General features: G+C 46.3%; 1 protein-coding gene across 11 annotated transcripts in view; it reads left to right on the forward strand.

Moving 5' to 3' along the window:
- The window catches only part of IRF2 (interferon regulatory factor 2), a 102,762-nt gene that overhangs the window by 18,301 nt on the left and 63,080 nt on the right, over positions 1–21,381 (forward strand). The window contains exon 1 of one of the 11 annotated variants that reach the window (XM_049632583.1): positions 6,972–7,119. The exons of the other annotated variants lie outside the window; for them this stretch is intronic. The gene's annotated coding sequence lies outside the window, so the exon portion shown is untranslated. Of the gene's footprint in view, positions 1–6,971; positions 7,120–21,381 lie in introns of those variants that run through there. 11 annotated transcript variants of the gene reach the window in all.

Raw genomic sequence — 21,381 nt, forward strand, 5'->3', positions numbered from 1 at the left:
AGAGGCAGATGAGGGAGGAGGTAGGTGGCAGTTTTAATAAGCAAAGGGCACTTCCTGTGAGGCTTGTCTTGGCTGCAGCAAGATGATTAGATCCCTGCACCTGCCCGCCAGACCTTCGAAGTTTACATAGAGGCCTTAACTGGGTTCAGTCAGTATACCATGCAGGTGTTCTCAACATGACATCACCATCTCGAGGCTGTGTCCTTGGAGGAGCTTCTGGGAGCAGGAAAGGCAAGCAGAAGCCACATTCCAAGGACAGAGGAGGGGGCGAGGAGCCTCCTATTGGTGAGGTCCCGCTCACAGGTCAGCTGGCGGTCCCGTCTTTTCCATGAACTTCCCCAACACCGATCAATAAATAATTATTAATTACTGCATATCGTTATTTGCAAGGCACTGTGCTTGATACCTGTGAAGGTTTAAAGATGAATAAGATGAGATTCCTGCTCACAAGGACTTTATACAGGGATATGCCTGTTTTCAAGTTCGTTAAGCTGTGAGCTTTGGGAGGAAGTGGTGGGATATGAAGCCTGAAAGGTAGGACAGGCTGAGTTATGGCCCAGATTTTATTCTGTGGGCCTCATGGAGCCGCTGAAGGATTTTGTGCCAGGGGAGACAGCGGTTCGGAAGATTAATCTGGCCGCTACTGTGTACGGTGGGGACCGTGCTAGTATTCCGGAAGATGGACCCTGGGTACTCCCCCGCTCCTTTGTGAGAGAATCTGTCTTTGTTCACTCTACTAGATGGAGGCCTGGCTCCATGTTTGAAATTTTGCGGGGGGACGTCTTAGAGGAGGCCAAAGCAGTCATCCCGTCTTCCTCCTCATCTAGCTTTTGCTCAGAGATGTCGCCACGTTGCCATTAAGATCTCTATTTGTAGATGAGGAACCCGAGATCTGGAGAAGTTAACAGGTTGTGGGTGGTGAGGTTCGAATCCAGGTGAGCTCGGCACCAAATCTGAGCTGCGGAGCCCATCCTGTTTCAGCAAGGAGAAGGAAGGCAACCAGTATGGCCCTGGGAGGGGTTGGCAGGAGGAGGGAATGGTGACCACACCGTGGGCACCAGATTCAGCTTCCGGTTCGATCCGGAACTTGTCCAGGAAGTGTTGTTTAGAAATATTTGAAGACTGTTCTGCAGCTGGTGGGGACATATTTGCTCTTGGCTCAGGGGTATTTCTGTACTTAGACTGGGTAGCAGTTTTGGCTTGACGCTAATGGAATTCATTGGCTATCAGGATAACTTACCGATGGAAGCAAACTCATGAATGCTCCAGTGCCGGAGTTGGTTATGTGTTGGGTCTCCACCTGATTTGAACATAAAGAGCTGAATTGAATGGCTCTGTAATAATGATAATAATAGCAGATCGTCATCATCATCGTCATAGTAATACCTTTGTTGAGAGCTTACTGGCTGAGGGGACAACTCAAAGAAGATCTTCAAAGGAAAAGTGGCAGCAGGAAGGAGACTGTCCAGGCACAGCCTCAGGCACAGCCTGTGGATGTAGACCGAGGGAGGGAAGTATTTATTCTCAGCCAGGGGGAAAGATAGACAGTGCCCTTCAAAGTCAGCCGTTTTCAGAGCAAATCATTTCCAGGCAACTGTTTTTGGGGAAGGCGTTGATTTTCATCACAGTCTGCCAGTAATGGATTTGAAATCAGATGGCAGCAAACAGTTGTGTCATTTTATGCAGATAGGTTTTCTTAGAAGGTTCCAGTAGGCTGGTCCTTCTGAAAATCCCTGTTAACTTGCCTTTTCAGAGCTAAGCACCGAAAGCACGGCCCTCTCTTCTTTCCTCCCGCCCCTTTCCCTTTGTCTTTGCTGTATCCACAGTGTGTCAAAACACACCCATTGTTGGTCTGCTGAGTGAAGAGGACTTGAGTGGTAACAGCCATTCAGGGAGGGGCGCCTGGGTGGCTCTGTCAGGTTGAGCATGTGACTCTTTATGTTGGCTTGGGTCATGATTCCAGAGTCCTGGGATTCTGACCTTCGAGTCCGGGCTCTGCGCTGGTGACACAGAGCCTGCTTGGGATTCTCTCTCTCTCTCTCTCTCTCTCTCTCTCTCTCTATCTCTCTCTCTCTCTCTCTCTCTCTCCCCTCTCTCTGCCCCGCCCCTCCCGTCCCCTCCCCTCCCCCTCAAAAAAAAAAACTTAAAAAAAAAAAAAAAGAAAAAACAATTTAGGGAATTCAGGTCCTGTCTGACTCCCTGCGCTGCTCCTTCTCCCCCAGCTAGTGTGTGTGTCTCATTTACCCACTGTGTTGTTCACACTTTTCTCACGTGCACTGTCTTATTAAATGTCTTTCCTACATTCCTGGCGTCCCTTGAGGACTACGCGATGCCTTTTTCGGGCTGGCCTAAAATGGGTGGCTTCACGGCCACCAACGTATCCATGGAAAGAGAGGCAGTCTGAAGCGAACTCTTAAGTCCCGAAAGGAGACGCTGTGCCTTTCCAAGTGTTTCTCCTGTTCTGCAAAGGCAGTGCTCAGAGGACATGCTGATTAAGGGAAAATTAGGGTCGCTTGTTTTCCTGTTTTCCATATGGAAAGAAGGTTTGAACATGCAGTACGAGCCAGAGTCCATATGCTTTGAAATCTGTCCATGATTCTCGCTTTGCTGAATTGCAGAATCGGATGCCATCTAGGTACTGGCGTCCGGGCCCAAACACGACCAGTAGTCACAGCGTGTTTCTGCCCTTTTAGGTCCTTATCACCTTCTATGAATTCTTCTGGAAAATACTCAAAAAAGGTGATGGATTTAAAACTGTTCTTAGATTTTCATAATTCAGATGTATCTGGGAAATAATTTATCTGCATACAGCCTTTTTTTTTTTTACAAGAAAGAATATTATCTTTGTATTTGCAACAGATTTCATGATTATTATAGTTGTTTTTTTTTTTTAAGACTACACGTCTCACACATGATTGTTTAAATTGCTTGGGAAACATTCCTAGAAGCGACGTGGCTGGGTCAAAGGATGCCACTTAAAATTTTTGATACCTATAGCCAAGCTGCTGTCTGGAAATTTTATACCTTTTTATACCATAACCCATGTGAGCTATAAAGAGTTATTCTAGATGTTTTACGTGTTTCCTCACCTACTCCTTGCAAAGGAGAGAACAGATAAGGTCAGCTACCTGTCCGTCACGCAGCTACTGAATGATTGAGCTAGGATTTGGAACCCAGCATCTCAACCAGACTCCACATTGCACACTGTTGCCTTTTGTGCTCTGTTACTTCCACAGCAGCCGGTGTGAGAAAATTAACAACGTGATGCTGTGATGAGCCCCTTCCTTCGATGAATCCCTAGGCATGGATATAATCTCTTGAACCCTCATTCTTGATGCATTAGAAAGGATAGGTGCAGAATGATTTCCCTGAACCAAAACCTTTGGTCTGTACATTCTTTTTATTTTTTAAGTTTACTTATTTATTTTGAGAGAAAGCAAGCATGGTAGGGACGAGAGAGAGAGAGAGAGAGAGAGAGAGAGAAAGAGAGAGAGAGAGAGAGAGAGAGAGAGGAGAGAGGGAATCCCAAGTAGGCTCCGCACTGCCAGCGCAGAGCCCGGTGCGGGGCTCGAACTTGCCAACTCTGGGGTCATGACCTGAGCCAAAACCAAGAGTTGGACGCTTAACCGACTGAGCCACCCAAGTGCCTAATGGTCTGTACGTTCCTAAGGAAACTGTATAGTTCAGTGGCCACTTTCCTCAGTTCTCCCCTGCCTCATTCTGCAGGCTAAAAAAGGCTGGAGGCGGGATTAAACCTCCTACCCTTGTAACCTCATTGTCCCCTTGCCTCCTGCCATCATGAGGTTGCCAACATCACCAGAGGGACAGGGTCGGATGGAGGCGAAGGTTTTACAAAGTTCGGTCTAGGGACTCCAGGTTTAAAACCCATGTTTATCTTTGCTGGTGGACCTGGTGGGATAGATCACACCCCCTCCCCCAAAAGTGTTGTCATCATTGCAGCCCTTGGGTCATACAGGGTCAGAAGACTTCCTCATTTAGAAAAAGCCCCAGACAGCTCTCTTATCTTGTTCCATCCTTGCTTGTGGGTGATTTGTATTCTTCATTGCACCTCCCTCAGAGCAAAGAGCAAATGAAACAGAAAGTGTTGGGAAATGCGACAACTGTGGCTGTGTGCTTCCTTTCTGATCTGCAGCCCCCCGGGTGGCTTTAACGCTCACGTTCCCGAAATGTTCCTGACTTGTGGAAGCAGCTGTCAGAACCAGCGCGGTATCCGAGTGAAGCTTGGACACCAGCTTTCTAGCATTTATGTCTGAGGGCCCAAAGGGCACGCATAGATGAGCACTGTCCACTCAAGGTTGAAGCCTACTTGTGGACACTCGGTTCTCATGATAGTGGAGCTGTGACTGGGAATCAGCTCGGGCCAGGGCGAAGCCATAGCTTCTTCTTCCTCAAATGGTAATGATTAGAGTGCCTACCTCATAGGGTTACTGTGAGAGTTAATGAGATCATGTGTATAAAGCATAGACTTTAATAGCAGGTGCATCACAGATGCTCTATGGATATCCCTACCACCATCGTGATCTGAAAAATCAGAAGAGCGGTTTTTTTTGGAGGCCAAAAAAATGCCTCCAAAAGTGCATATATTTATACACAATTCAAGTCAGTAAATGTAAACACTGATATAAGTGCTTTGGCCCTTATGGGAGGAAGGTCTCTGGGAGGTCTTCACCTTGACCGTTGTTAGCCTTAGTGTGTTTGCTTTCTTCACATGTGCCCACGGATCTGTGAACTGAATTTCTGCCCACATTCCACAGACCCCGAGCAACCCAGCGTGTATTGTACTTCTCACATTTGCAATGATAATCTGTGCTTTCATTCAAAGTGGTTTTAAGTGATTTTTAAAAATGGCGCAGGTAAACTTTCCAGACACTTCTTTGAGTCAGTTTGCATTTGTGCCACTGTAGGTATTTAGTCCTTGTGTTTCCCAAGATGGTGGCCACAGAGCAGTAGGGCTTCTGTGAAATGGGAGAATGGTTCCTGTACCCACTCATACTCCACTCAAAACAAAACAAATAAATAAATAAACAAAAACAAAATAAATAAACTTGCTCTAACTTGGTACTCATAAAATTATTTTTGGTAATAAATTTAATTTTGGAAATGAAATGTTTAAAATGCTATAGGGGAAGGAACAATGTCATTACTATTGTCATTGTAAAGGAACCCTAGGGAAGATGTTTGAAAGAAATTTAAAAAAAAAAATTTTTTTTAACGTTTTATTTATTTTTGAGACAGAGAGACACAGAGCATGAACGGGGGAGGGGCAGAGAGAGAGGAAGACACAGAATCGGAAGCAGGCTCCAGGCTCTGAGCCATCAGCCCAGAGCCCGACGCGGGGCTCGAGCTCACGGACCGCGAGATCGTGACCTGAGCTGAAGTCGGATGCTTAACCGACTGGGCCACCCAGGCGCCCGAAAGAAATTTTTAAAAAATGTTTATTTATTTATTTTGAGAGAGAGAGAGAGCAAGTGTGGGACAGGTAGAGAAAGGGGAGACAGAGAATCTGAAGCCCCACACTGTCAGCACAGAGCCTGACACGGGGCCTGAACTCTGGAACCGTGAGATCATGATCTGAGCTGACGTCAGATGCTGAACCAACTGAGCCACCCAGGCACCCCTGAGAGAAATTTGAATCTCTATTTAAGGATTTTCTTATTTTATAAATAAATATTTTATACATTAGATCGGAAAAGGAGAAACATATCCATATTTTTAGGTAGATGTAGCGTAAAGGCAATAATAATTTTTCAGTGGTTACTTAAGATTTCAAATGTTATAAAAATATCCTACTTTCATGCAAAGGAAGTTTGCATTAAACTTTTCGATTTCAGGACAAAAATATGCTATTATTCACTAATTTAAGTAGAGTGTGTGCCAGATTAATTTATAACGTAAGTACAGTTTAAGGAAGAAGATGCTGATTTCCTTGTGTAACGTGGGAACACTAATATATTCCAAGGATAGAAATAACTTGAAATTAATTACAGAGCCCGCATCCCTTATTTGCAATCCCAAAAAACCCTGAAAACTGAAAGTTTTTGTCATGACTCATTTGGCAGCATGGTCTGCCCTGAATTGGCACAGAGCTATTCGTAGCTTTCACTAATCCCAATCAGTGTGAATGTTCACGTTTTACTGCAGAATATGACTGTGTGGATTAAGGGGTTCTCTAGATACTGCTGGGGGTGTTCTTGTTCTATATGGTATATGCACCATATTTCTGATATCCCCATACCGCTGAGTTCTGAAACCTGTCTGGTCTAAGGATTTTGAATAAAAGAGCAGCTATCTCCTATAACCGGAACAGCCCCACATCCTGGTTTTCCTAGGGGCAGTTCCTCTTTACATCTGGTTAGAGGCAAGGTATGACTATTTATAAGGCCCCATTCACACTTCGAAGCGTTCCATTTGGGGGGCACCTGGGTAGCTCAGTTGGTTAAGCGTCCCACTCCTGGTTTCAGCTCAGGTCATGATCTCATGGTTTGTGAGTTCAAGCCCCGCGTCAGGCTCTGCACGATGGGTGTGGCGCCTGCTTGGGACTTCTCCCTCTCTCTCTGCCCCGCCCTTGCTAGCGCCTTCTCTCAAAATAAATAGAACTTAAAAAAAAAAAAAGAGAATTGTTCCATTTTGGACAATCCATGATTTGGTCGCCATCCTGACTGTCTGTGAGTTCTTGGTAATGAGCAGTTTGGTGCTGATGGCCGTCAGTAAGTTTCCAGTGAGTTCTCCTATATATGGCTTTAAAATAAACAAGGTTCTAGGTTATATCTAGACCACCCTAAGGTGACTTGAAACGTTGTTGATAAGAAATCAAAAAGGTATTTTATTTTAAAGGTATTTATTTATTTTATTATTTTTTTTAATTTCTTTTTAAAAAAAAATTTTTTTTTTCAACATTTATTTATTTTTGGGACAGAGAGAGACAGAGCATGAACGGGGGAGGGGCAGAGAGAGAGGGAGACACAGAATCGGAAACAGGCTCCAGGCTCTGAGCCATCAGCCCAGAGCCTGACACGGGGCTCGAACTCACGGAGTGCGAGATCGTGACCTGGCTGAAGTCGGACGCCCAACCGACTGCGCCACCCAGGCGCCCCAAAGGTATTTATTTTAAAAAGGTCTATCTTACAGCTTTCTTAGATGCGATTCCCCACAGCCTTTATATGCATCTTTTTATGATGGCAAATCATTGTTTCCTGATCGTAATTGCTTGTGTACAGCCTTCTTTTACTAGTTCGCGAGTGCCTCTCTTGTTCCCCCCTTTCATCATCGCTGATGCCCAGCATCTGCAGTATATTCGTGGTTTCTTTATCGAGCCTCGGCCTTTGCCATACCCTAGGACCTGGGTACAGAGTGGTGAGTGGGCAGATAGGGTCTCGGGCCTCGTGGAGATTCTCGTCAAGTCGGGCAGACAGATGCGGCGGCCTGGCCTGACCTTCAGAGACTAAGGGAGGCTTGTTGAGGAAGTGGTCTCGGAGCTAAGACAGTGTGAGGTTACTCAGTGAAAGGGGACGGTCTTGCTCTTGAGACCGGGAAGGAGGCCTGGGGGACAGACCCACCACTGGAGGTGCTGGGAGTAAGGACAGTGGAGGGAGATGACACCAGAGCCGGGCCTGTGGAACAAGGGGCTCTGAACGGACCGTATCTGTGCTTTTACGGGGGTGTTCTGGCTGCAGAGTAGCTACCAGATTGGGGTTGGAGGGCGGGGCCGAGCTCACAGAGCTGCTTGGTCCTGACTGTGCTGAAGGAAGGAATTGTTCCCGACCCACTGGTCGTGGCACTTTCTATCCCCACAGTGTTCAAGTTACTCTCCTGGAGAATAGTAAATATGCGCTCTGCTCGGTACTCTGGGGCCAAAGTAGTTAGTGAAATGTTCCGCCAAGTTCGAGCAAGTAGGACTGAAGGTTATTCAGGCTTCCGAATTCTGCAAGATGAGGAAAAATTGCAAATGAGAAACAGGAAGCAAAACCCTTACTCATGGTGGGTGTTTCTCGAGCCAAGTGCCTGACAGACTGAGGGAGGGGGGAGGCGTCCTCGCAGAAGGGATGAAGCCCGGCTGGGAATGCCAGCTTTGGGGGCCACCGGGTGACAACCAAGAGCTGGCCTGAAGTGTCCTCCAGAGAACGTGGTGGTGTGGGGCCTCTGAATGCCGCGTATCTGAAAAAAGGCAGGGGGTGCTTCTGACTGCTTTCCTTGGCCGCTAACTTCACCCAACGGGTGAGGCAGTGTCTCTGGGAAACCACCCTCGTGTTTCCAAGTTGAGAGAACTGATAACTGCTGTTAAATATTAGCACAAAGATTAGGAGGCATATGTTTCGTGCTGAACGCTGAGAGCCTTCTCTCACATGTGCACACTGGCCCTTGGTCGCTTCTGGTTTTCCAGACAACCTGCAATTTAAATGAGTTATGGACCATCATCCCTCGTCTTCCCCAGGAAATGAAGCTTCCAGGCTTCTTGTTAAGATCATTGTTGCCTCATCGCATAACGTGACTGATGCGTGTAGTTAAATCCTGTCGTGGTGCCTGGATTGAAAAAACAAAAAACAAAAAACCACAAAAAACAAAACTGCAAGCAGTTTCATTGAAGCACCAGAGAGGGAATTTTCTAGAATTTGTTGTATTTGCAGAAAAATGTCGTGTTTGCTGCTGTTTCCCCCTCTGGACTGTAAATCACTCATGTACTTTGCTCTGGTCTTTCTGGCCGAGGCTTTTTCCTTGCAACTCATTTCAGACTTGTACTAACGTTGCAAGAACACTACAGAGAACTGCTTTTCTGAACCTTTGGAGAGTAACTTGCCAGCAGGACGTCCCGTCACTCCCGAATGCTTGAGTGTATCTTCCTGCAAACAAGGGTCCTCTCCAACATGACCGCAGCGCCCCTGTTTGAATCAGGCCGTTACCCTTAGCACCACCTGATCCACAGACCCCATCCGGGTTGGCCAGTGATCTTAACAGCGACCCCATGGCACAGGGATCCGATTCAGGCTCAGGGGTCATGTCTCCTTAATCTTCCCGTAACGTCTCTGATCTTGACATTTTTGACAGTTACGAGCCTGTTATCGTATAGGTAACCCATCAGGTGGGGCTTGGTGACAGTTCACTCGCGGTCAGATTTAGGCTACAGAGTTTATGCAGGAATATCACAGACGTGGGGCTCTTTCCTCATTGTGTCCTCTCCAGTGGTGAGTGACTGTGATGTGTTCCTTTCTTCGTGATGTTCATTCAACCATTTGACCGAGGAGGTATTTGTCAGGCTTCTCTTTGGTTATTCTTTTTTCCCTTTGTGGTAAATATTTTGTGGGATGTCCTTCGAGACCGTGTAAGGGTCCCATTTCTCACCAGCCTTTTAACTCACTGGTTTTAGCATCCACTGATGTTTCCTGGCAGCAGAATTACTTCTCTGATAGCTGCCGCATGGTGATTTTTAGTTCCATACTCTTTCCACACTTACTACCTGCCCTGCTGCTTTGTAGAAAAGCTCCCTCCTCTCTATTTTTCATTGATTCCTATTTTATCCAATGGACTGTAACACGCTTTTGTCACTGTTTTGACATTCAGATTGTCTCCGACTGGCCGGTGGGAGCCTTCGTGTGGATTGTCCTGTTCTCTTGATGTTCTCGGTGTTCTTTGGACACGTCCTTACTTTCTGACCCCCCAACATAGTTCCATCTCGTCTTCTGCTTTCCCTGCCCTAGACCTGCAATCAGCCATGTTTCCGAGAAGCCCTGATTCCTTTTAGTGGAGAGTGGTATTTAGAAACCATGATTTGGGTGCTATGTGTGCTTATCACCAGTGGTGTATTGCTGCCCCCAGACCCTCGTAGTGGGCAGGGTTAGGGAATAGTGTACCACGTGTACGTACACATATTTGTACGTACGTGTATATATGTACACATATTTTTACATCTATATTTATTTCTGTGTTTATCGACATATATGAACTCAGTCCTTATTCTATCCCAACACCCAAGATTATTCTAGATTTCTTTCTCTGTTTGAACTTCCTTCTCCAAAAGTGAGAAACCTGGCTTCCATTTCCCCTAATGTATTAATTAATTTACTCAATTGCCTGAGTGTATCTAATCTCACATCCCTTCGGCCGCCCCACTGCAATGAAGTTGCCCTCCCCATCTCATTCCTCAGGCTTCTGTGCTCCCAGACAAGACTGCTGTCCCTGGACAGGAGCCCACTCACCCCACTTGGGCCCTGACACCCCACTCTGGGCTGCTCTCCCCCACTGTCCCCGTGTCTATCCTCATTTCCCCACCTGGGCTTCAAGATCCCCCATACGATGTGCCAGCACCTCCTTCCACCCAAGGGGACACCCTCTTAATGCCAGTAGTCCTCACTAGCATGCCTCTGTTCCTCTCTCCTAATGTCTTCAGATCATTAGGACCATAACAAAGTACCACAGGCTGGGTGGCTTATACAACAGAAACGTATTGTCTCCCGGTTCTGGAGGCTGGAAGTCTGAAATCAGGGTGTTGGCAGAGTTGGTTCCTTCCAGGGGCTCTAAGAGAGAATCTGCTCCATGCTGCTTTCCTCGCTTTGGTGGTGGCTGGGAGTCCTTGGCGTTCTTTGGCTTGTAGACCCACCGCATCACCCCCATCCCTGTCTCTGTCTTCATCTGGCCTCCTCCTCTGTGTGTGTCTGTGTCCAGATTTCCCTCTTCTTGTAAGGACACCAGTCCTCTTGGATTTAGGGCCCATCCTAATCTAGTATCACCTTGTTTTAACTTGATTATATCTGTCAAGACCCTATTTCCAAATAAGGTTACATTCACAGGTTCTGGGTGGATGTGAATTTTGGGGGAAACCCCATTCAACACAGTACATCTGCTTTGCTCCATTCCGCCTAATGGACTTTTGGACTCAATCGTTCATGGAGTGGGGGAGGAGGGGGGGAGGATAGAAGGAACCTCTGTAGCTTTGCGAAGTTCATTATTGCCATATTCTACTTCTTCTCAAATCTAAAACTAGAGCACTCTGCCGACATTAAGGCTTTTCAGGACTTGGAATGAACACAGGATGGCACTCATTGGCATGTGACTTTACGAGGCCTCATGGGGACTGTGCCCCTCAAGACACCCTATGCTGTAACGTATTACAGCTTTTTACTCACTGTTGGGCACCCGTCCTCACCTGGTCTGGTGCCCCTGGGGCGGGGGGCTCCCCTGACCCCTAGCCACCCAGTTCCAGGCCAGACAGTTGCGTCTTGGTGTGCATTGTCGGTCCCGTACTAGGCGGTGCTGGCCTCTGAGAGAGTCGGCTGGAGTCCTTGTGGAGGGTGAGGTCTGGCTGTCATCAAGAGAGCCCTGTGTCAGCGCCCGGGCTCAGCAGCCATGGGGACGCTGCCCACGGACCGGCACATCCGGGAAGCGTATTGCCCTGATAATCGAAAAATGACCTCTGCTCCCTGCTTTTTTTTTCACTTTTTAGCTTGTATTATATTCTGAACTATGTTAACATATATACACTTACATAGACTATGTAAAAATCTATGGGACATATAATTACATACAGTAACTCTATATGAACGTATATCTTCTGATCATCATCCCATACAAAGGAAATACCCTTCCAGAGTCACACTGTTTCGTTATTTGAGTCCACCACATGTTATTTAACCATCTCCCTACTGCCTGGTATTTGGACCAATGCAAAGTTTTTGCTTTGTAGATAATGCTCCATCGAATAGTCCTTGACCGAATATTTGTGTCTGCGGAAACTATTAATTATTAAACACCCACTGTTGATCAGATAGTAGGCCAGGCACTTTACACATCATCTTAGTCCTACCACAAACCCTAAGGAAGTTAGCCCCATTTTACAGATGAGAAAACTGAGGCCTAGGGACGTGGGGCTCTGCTACCCTTTGCGTTTGGTTCCTAACGCTTTGCCCTGGGGAGAGGCTGTGTTGCCGAGTGAAATACTCCTAGACCTGAGTGGCCCCTACAGTTGTGGGGAAAGTGGCGGAGACTAAGAGATTTATGAGTTTTTAGGGGAATGGCGGGTGGATTTCTCCCTCAGGGTCACAACTCCCCAGTCCTAGCCTCATCTAGGGCATGGTGATAAGGATGTAGCCCTAGCAACAGGCTCACCCCTTGCCCACCTTGGTGGACAAAGGAGCCTCCAAGGCCTTCCCTGATCTCCACTCTGCCCAAGGGTGGCCGTGCTGTCCCTGAGTCATTGTGCCTGTCAGTCCTGCATCGTGGCACCGTCCTACTCGCTGACAAATAAAGACAGTGCTAGGCCCCGTGGAGATCATAATCACTTATTAGGAAGTTCTAGGTCAAATTAGTTAGCCAAGAGTCAGACAAGATCAGTTATTGTTAACATCCAACTATTCCTTAAAGCCGCCCTATCAGTATGAACAGAAAGACTGCTGTGGTAATAGTTGAACCTGTAATGGTCAGGGAAAGCTGTTGGGGAAGGGTAGATTTAAAACTGGCCCTCAATTCCAAGAGAGAAGGGAGTTGGTGCGGAGGGGTGTAGGACAAACAGGGTGCGGGGAGATGTACGCGGGGTTGGCGTGGCGTTTGCAGACGTGAGGTCTGGCCCTCCCCAGAGCTCCTAATGCTAAAAATAAGGGAGAAGCAAAACGCCCTCACGGCCCACGATTGCTCTTCATACACACTGAGGGGGTGGAAACTGACAAATACCCCAAATGTCGACCGCCATAGTGGTTTCGGTACCTTACAAAAATCTTAACGCGGAACGTCCATCGCGGCGTTGGAGCACAGCTTGTCCAAGAGGGGCTTTTTTGCGCTCCTGAAATAGTTCCTGGGGCTGAGCAGTCATAGGCTGGGCAGGGTGCGCTTTCTTCCTCCCCTTCTTTCTGAGGACCGCCCCAGGACCCAGGTGGCCTGTGCTCTGGGCCAGGTGACCCTGCCGTGTGGCAGAAGCAGAAACAAGTGGAGAATACACCCGGGGACGGACAGACAGACAGCAAACCCTCTGGTTCTCCTCTGTTGCTTTCTTAAAGAGGAATTGGAGGGGTGGAAGGCGGCAAGACAGTTTTATTTTGGAGTGGGGAAATACTGTTGTCCTAGTACACATTACAGAAATAAAGGTCTGGCCGGACAGGATGCGCAGTTGGTCTCGCTGGTTTCCACCAGCCAGGAAGGTACTACGAGGGGCAGGAAGTGTGAATCGATGGGGGTGGTGCTGGGCACTGGAGGCGGAGAGCTGCAGTCTACGCATCCGGCCCAACTAGGGCAGCTGGAGCAGCCGGCTCTCTCAGCCCTGGCTGGGAGCCCCTTCAGCGCAGGCTCCCCGTGCAGACTGGGAGGCGCTGGGCCCTCCATGCCTCTTTATGTGGACCCCAGTTGGGCCTCATGGTCCAAAGGCCACGTAAGGGCCGAAGACTCCTTCTGTTTAAATCTGAACTCAACCACCCAGTAGCTCTGGGACCTTGGGCAAGTTACTTATTAACCTTCTGTGTCTCAGTTTCTTCATCTGTAAAATGGGGATTTTAGTAGCACCTACCTTACAGGATCGTGGTGAATCGAGAGAACTAACACTCCTAACAAGCTGGGAACTTGCCTGACGGTGTTAAGCACATAATACTCATCAGCTATTGTTCGTGGCCTCGGAGTGTAGCATGGGATCCTGTGTGCTCGGTACCTGCCAGCTGCTGGTGTTTTCAAGGGCTTAGCAAGTCCAAACAGGGATAAGAATTACACAGAAGCTCCCTTCACTTAACCAACGGGTTGCCTCCCCAAAGGTGATTAAGCTTATAGAGTGTGAGTCAGGCTTCTCTCAAAAAAAAAAAAAAACAAAAACAAAAAAAACCCAACAAAACAAAAAACAAAACCACACACACAAAAAACAAAAAACAAAACAAAACCAAACAAGAAAATAAAACCAAACAAAAAAAAAAAACCCCAGGCTTTCCTCAAAATAGAACAGTTTCAACGTCAGGTGGCTAACTTGCCTCTTCAAAAACCCCACCAGGGTGTCCTAGGCAGACACTTTGTTTTTACCAGCCACCTGACTACTCACTGTGATTTGGAAAACTGGAAGTGGCCTTGAAACTATGTGTCTTTGTTTGGGGACAAATGGTTCCTCATTCACACTGGCCACATTTCAGGTGTTCAGTAGCCACACGTGGCTGATGGCTCCCTTGTCGGACTGCGTAGATACAGAACGTGTCCAGAATGGCTGGATAGGCCTGGCAGATGCCTGCTGGGATGTCAAGGGCAAGGCTACACAGGTCTACGTGTTAAGATATGTGGCGACGTTAACACAAGGTTCCAGCTTGACAGGAGCAGAGGATATATATTGGAGGCAGGATTTGGTAAAGATAGGCTTTGTAGAAGGAATGGCATTTGAACTAGCTGTGTAGGGGTGGATGGCTATTTTCAGGCTAGGTCTTTCTCCTGAGCTCTAATCTCATAGATCGAATTGCCCACCCAACACTTTTTTTCCCCCGATATCCCAAAGATATCCCAAAGCCAGTAGACCCAAAACCAACCTCAATATTTCTCCCCTTAAACCTTCCGTATTCCCCTTGCGGAGAGCGGCATTACCACCTGCCCGGTGTAAAGAAGGGAAAAAGGAGGTCACGGAAGTCCAGATAAGTTTGAAGAGGGAGGGGAGTCAGAAATTCAGAAAGAGCCTGGTGGCTTCTATTTTCCTCCCTGAGGTTAGAGGCAAGACCCTTTGCCGGAATTGATGGGTGTGGAAATGAATTCGCTAGCGTGACGATGGAAAGATCTCCGATTGCTCCTGTGGGGAACAACCACAGGAGCTGATGAGGGAGAAGCAAAAAAGATGTGCAGAAATCCGCATGCTCAGGTGAGGTGATGAGCCCATCAGCGTGTCGTGGGTGGTCAGGACTGGGCATCATTCAGCCCAAGCATGGGGTTTGTGGCGCCTGAGCAAACAGGAGGGAGGAAGTGAGACCCATCTGCAGTGGAGAAGGGCTGGGGCAGCTGGGTTGGGCAGAGAAGGGGGCCGGAGAAGGTGCTCTGGGGAGAGGGGCCCGGGGAGCAGGGCTCCTTGGGCAGAGATGGACGGCAGGGTTCTGGGCCCCCTCTCCGAAAAGCACACGTTCGCATACGTGGAGCATGGTCCGTGTTTCTCAAGGCTTGCTCTCTCTGGATGGAGGACTCCTGATTGCTTTGGGCTGCATTGAGAACCGTTTCCTAGAATGACCGTTGGCTCACCTGCAGGACGGAAAACCAGTCGTATATTTTGGTGTCTTTCGAGCACCCAGGTGGAGGCCAGAAGTCAGTTTCGGTTGAAGTGGTGCAGTGCAAGTTACTATCAGAGGCTCAGTCACACCGTTTCAGGTCCCAGACCAGCTTGTGGTCAAAGACAGGGAAGTTTTTGTCAAGTAGCTATGGTAATATCTTCTCTAAAGGATACAGAAAACACGTCCAAGAAGAAAATTGTGGGTTGGATGGCAGATATGCAAAACTATAATTTGGATGATTCTCAGTATGGGAAACTTGTTCAGTGGTATTTAAAGGCATTTTAGAATTTTAATTTCATGTGCATTCATATTCCATTCATGATGAAAGCTACTCGTCATTGGCGCCCTCATTTTCCTATGACTCATTTGGAGATGTTTATTAAACATATGGAATCCGGAAGGCCATTGAGCTTATGGGTACTGAATGACAGTGATACCTACACTTAGCTGCGTATCCAAATTGCCCTAGGATAATAAGAAGAACTTGGAAATGCCATTGCAGTGAGTCTAAGATGGGGCCAAGGAGTCTTTTTGTTTGTTTGTTTTTTTGCTTTTTTAATTCCCTAGGTAATAATGTGCACAGGCAGTTTGGGGATCTGGTATAGGAGAATGGAATAGTATAGAAAAATATAACTATGGTTTATGATATCTCAAGGGGAGCCTTTCCCAGTAATCCTGCCCCATCGTTCAAGGTTGAGTTCCTGAAAAATCCACAGGGTAGGAGAATTCATGGTTGAATTGCTTAAAAACCTTGAGAAAAACTGGGCTAGAAACTAAAATTATTAAATGAATCTATGACACGCATCTTTCGAAAGTTCAATAAAAGGAAACAGCCAAGTGCACGAAATAAGGATTACATCAGTGACAAATTACATACACGAAATAAGGATTACATCAGTGACACACTTGCTTTGATTGCCATTGTGTATTAACTCTCCTGAAGTTTATTGATTCTTTTAATGTTTATTTATTACTTTTGAGAGAGCGAGACAGCAAGCAGGGGAGGGGCAGAGAGATCGGGAGAGAGAGAGAACCTGTTACCTGTTACCTCACTCTGATTATTTATATCCATTATAATAATCACTCACGTGGTTGTTTTCATACCGGGTACTTGCTGTTAAATTTCTCTGTCTTCCGGGAGTCCTTCTGGTTCTAAGGTTGGCTATATCCTTCTCTTCTGCTTCCTGCTTTCCGCATGACCTTCCCCTTCTCCCCTCGCCGCACCCCCCCCCACCCCGCCACATGCTCACACACATCTGTGTGCACACCTGGGGAGTGGTTCTGCCCAGTGCAATGCTTTTTATACTTTTTTTTTTAATGTTTATTTTTGAGAGAGAGAGAGAGAGAGAGAGAGAGCACAAGTGGGGGAGGTGCAGAGAAGGGGGTGGGCAACAGCGGATCTGAAGCGGGCTGGCACTGACAGCAGAGAGCCCGATGTGGGGCTTGAACTCATGAACCGTGAGATCATGACCTGAGCTGAAGTCGGACGCTCCACAGACTGGAGCCACCCGGGTGCCTCTGCTTTTTATACTGTTTTTGACCATGGTACCAGTATAATATAATTGAAAATTGAAACAAAAATTTCAAGAAAACAAGCTTACTCTTATTTGGGGGACTCTCAGAGTTTGTGTTCTGTGTTCACCTACATTAAAATTGCTGATCTTAATCCAGTAAGTTGATTTCCCGACCCAGTGGTTGAAAAACACTGGTCTAGAGGCTTTTGACATCTTTGGATTTGAATCCCAGCTTTACCACTTAATAGCTCTGCAGCTTGGTGACCAGCTTCATTTCCTCATCTGGAAAACGGGAGCTAAGATACTATCCCTCCTATAGTTTGTTTGCAGATTCAATGAAATCATGCATGAGAAGCCCCTGGCTTAGTGTCTGATTCCTAGGAAGCACTTCAACAGGTGATGGGGATAATGATGGCGATAATTTTCAGTTTTCAACTCCAGCTTTCAGCTCTCTCAACTCACATAATTTTGAACTGGAAATTAACTTTTGCCAAAAAGGTACAAAAGTCAATGTGAGGGGTGTAGACTATCATGCAAGAGGAACTTGCATCTGGGGAAAGAATACCAGATGTGCAGAAAAAGTTACTAGTACAAATTGCTATTATTCTTACACCTGTATTGTCACTTGGCTTTATTTCCCTTGCATTCCCGTAGCCACCATTTCGGACCAGAGAAGCAGCTCGGGCTCCTCTCCTTGCTTCAGTTTGCCCCTGTATGGGTGCTGCTTGGGTCGCGGCTAGTCTCAAGCAGGCGCTCAGCAGTCTTATAGCCTCTAAACAAGCCGGGCAATGGGGGGTTCAAGCCTTGGTCCCTTCTCTAAGGGGCTTGGGTGACTCGGACATGATTTTCTTTTTTCTTTTTTTTTTTAAGTTACTTTTTCAAGTTATGCTTTTGCCCCTCTCTAAAACGGGGATAACAATATTTAACTTATTAGGGCCGGTGTGTGGGTTCGTGATGATTTCTGTAAACCAGCCAGCCCACGCTTCTCACCTGCTCGCGGACTCTCAAGAAGCTCCACCCACGTTGGTGTCTAAGTCAGTTGCTCCGCCCACGGCAGCAAACACATCTTCCCCGGTCCTGACCTTGGCTGTTTCTACCAACTTCACCTTTGCCAGGCTTGCTTGCCACTTTGCCTAGGCGATTTTTCCCCATCCTATAAGTTCTCCCTTTGCCGCACAGCTTTCCCTTACAAACCCATCCAGTAATGATTTATATATTCCTCGTGAAACTGGTTCGCGTAGTTGGCAATTAATCATATACTGCCTTCTGATCTCCATTGCAGTCTTTTATTATTATAATTATAGTATTATTAGGTAGCTTTATGTGATTTATGTCACATACCCCCAGTTAACTTACTAATTCCTTGAGGGTAGTGATCATGCCTCACACGTCTCTGAGTCGTCCATAGCATTTAGCAGAGTTCCCTGCAATAACGCGTGTAATAAATATTTGTTGATACACTGGACGACTGGATACTGCCCACACGAGCTGCCATAGAGCTGTGAGGGAAGGTTAGTGGATGAAAAGAGCTTTGAGCTAGCTTTTGTGAGGGGGTAACCCTCCCGTAGGTTGGTAAGCGGGGTGGGCACATGGTTACGTAGGGAGGGCTGTTGACAGATACATGTGGCAGCTGCAGAAGAAAGGGGATGGAGCATTGCTGCGGTCAGCTTCTGCAACACGGACTCATGCTGAAGCCCTGATGTTAGCTAGCTGCACAGCACCAACCCTCCTGACTTCCCTGCTCCCCAGTTTTGACCTATCTCCTGTGCCCTTGCAACTGGGAGATGAGCTGTGGGGCTGCTGGTGGAAACGCTCTGTTTTTCTCTGAGTGAAGATGCTTTTATTTCCACTTCATTCTTGAAATACTCGCTGTCTATAAACTTTTAAAAATAGCTGTTTCTTTCAGTACTTTTAGAGACACCTTTCCATTGTCTTCTGTCTTCCCTGGTTTCTGTTGAGTAGTAGTAACTGTAAGGCTTCTGGGTCTTGGGGGTTTTGTTCTTTGCTCTTTAAAGGTGATGCCTATTCCGCACCCTCCCCCCACCCCCTCCCCCAGCTGTTTTTAAGATTTTTCGCTATAGTTTTGGTTTTCAGCAAACATGCTATAGTATGCTTAGGTGGGGTTTCATTCGTATTTGTCTGTTTGGGGTTTGTAGCAAGTTATTAAGATAATTGGTCATGGTCTCCAAACATCGCTTTTTGCCTCATTCTTTGTCGTGTCTTCGTGGAACTACAAACTGCCCATGTTTTAGATCTTTTTAGATCTAAAATAGAATCTCCTATGGATTTTATGTTCTTTGTAACATTCTCCACTCTTCTCCCCTAAGTGCTTCATTCTGTTTATTTCCTTCTGACTTCTGTTCTGGTTCACTGATTTTTTTTTTATGATGTCTAATATATTGGTACACCCATCTGTTGAGTTCTTAATTTTAATTATTTGCTCTGTAGTTTTATTTTTTTATTTTTTTGAGTTATTTATTGATTTTGGAAAGGGGGGCAGAGAGAGGGAGAAAGGGAGAGAGGGAGAATCCCAAGCAGGCTCCACACTGTTAGCACAGAATCCAAGTCAGGGCTTGAACCCACAAACCATGAGATCATGACCCGAGCCAAAATCAAGTTAATCAGTGCTTAACTAAATGGGCCACCCAGGTGCCCTTGCCCTTTAGTTTTAGAATTTCTTTTTTAGGTTCTAGGTTTTTGCGAACATTTTCTGTCTTGTTTTTATTTCCTTGAACATGTTAGACATTCTTGTTTTAAAGACTGTGTCTGAAAACTTTTGGTATCTGTGTCTCCATTGTATCTGTGAAAGACCTGTGTCAGAATCCCTGTGGGTCTCTTTTTGTTGTCCATATTTCATTGACTTTTTATTTATCCTTGTGTTCTCAGCTAAATTGATTGAATGCTCACCGTTGCGTATGAAAAACTCCAGAGATAATATAAATCCTAGGATAATGTTGTCTTCCTCAAGATATAATTTACATTTGCTTCTGGGAGTTCCAGATCATTTTAATTTGCACAGGGATTGAGGTGATTCAGAGCTAGGCTTCAGTCTCTGAGGTCAGTCTCTTTCCATTTAGTTTTATCCCAAACAAGCTTTTGTGTGTGTGTGTGTGTGTGTGTGTGTGTATGTGTGTGTGTGGTTTCCAGGACTCCCTTTTCCTAGTTGGGTCCTGATCTTCAGTTTTTATCCCCCTAGTTCTGGGATCAGCAGATGCCCCTAGGCTGGGAAAAGAGTGCCCCAAACGTCAGGCTTACCTTCCTGGGTTTCATTCTTCTCCCAGACCCTGCTGTCCTAATTCTTTACTACCTTGTTAGCTCTCTGATTCTTCTAAACGGATTAAAAAAACACACACACATGTTTTGTACAGGTTTTCTTGTTATTCACCTTGGGAGTTAGGTCTGAATTACCCATTGTGTCATTATCAGAAGTGCACCCCTCCTCCACTCAGCCAAGGATTTTATTATCTTAAATCCAGCAGGGATGTTTAGAAGTCTCTAGAAAAGAACATTAACATGATTTAAGTGGTATTTTAGGAAATTTAATATGTCAGTGGTATGCAAAGCAGACAGGAGTTGGGAAAGGCTCAGTACGTTGAACGGTTAAAAGACCATCATAACTGAGTGCTTTCTAGAGTAAGAAAAAAAGCAGGTGTTAGGGTTTCTGAATCTGGGCATTTCAGAGAGACATGAATGAGATCCTTGGCTCTCCTACTTACTAGCGGGTTGCGTTGAACAGTTCCTTTACCTGTCCTCTCATCTGTGATATGGAATTTTAAAGTCCCTGCCTTCCAGGGTTATAAAAATTACATGAGGAACTCCTAGAAAACTCTGGTTTTAAGACTTGGCATATAGTATGTGCTCAGTAAATAGTAGCCATTTCTGTTACCATTCCAAGATCCAAACTTCAGTGATTCAGGTTAAAATTCAAGATCACTGTTAATGGCCCTAAGCAGGACCATAACAGTGTCATCTTCATGGGGGCTGTTCACTTGCTATGAGTTCAGTCACTGTGTTCCAGGAAATAGCTTGTTTGCGTTTATGCAGCATCACGGTGCCCTAAATACCCGCCATGTACTGAACTGATTTATAGGTTGATTCCGTGGTTTTAAAGATGAGACCAACCCCGTATCTAGAAGGTATAATGATAGGTGGCTTTAGAAAGTGCCTTTTGTCGGGCTTGATGGTAGATGCTCTGTATTTTAGGTTTATGGAACCTCAAGACTTTAGCGTTTCACTTTTAAATTAAAAAAACATTTTTTTAATGTTTATTTTTGAGACACAGAGAGAGAGAGAGAGAGACAGAGCATGAGTGGGGGAGGGGCAGAGAGAGAGGGAGACCCAGAATCCGAAGCAGGCTCCAGGCTCTGAGCTGTCGGCACAGAGCCTGGCGAGGGGCTCAAACTCGCCAGCTGCGAGATCGTGACCTGAGCCGAAGTCGGACGTTCAACCGACTGAGCCACCCAGGCACCCCAGCATTTCACTTCTAAAAACAACCCAGTGTACAAGAATAGATAGAAGCTTACCAAAAAAAGATACATCAGGTGATGAGCCTTCATGTCACAAAAGGATTCCTGGAGTCATGGATGACTTGGCATATTATCTTTTTGAAACCTCTTCATTTTCCTAGATGATCGAAGTGTGGACCGGAGGGT

Source organism: Panthera uncia, chromosome B1 (assembly GCF_023721935.1).
Source record: "Panthera uncia isolate 11264 chromosome B1, Puncia_PCG_1.0, whole genome shotgun sequence".
NCBI lineage: Eukaryota > Metazoa > Chordata > Mammalia > Carnivora > Felidae > Panthera > Panthera uncia.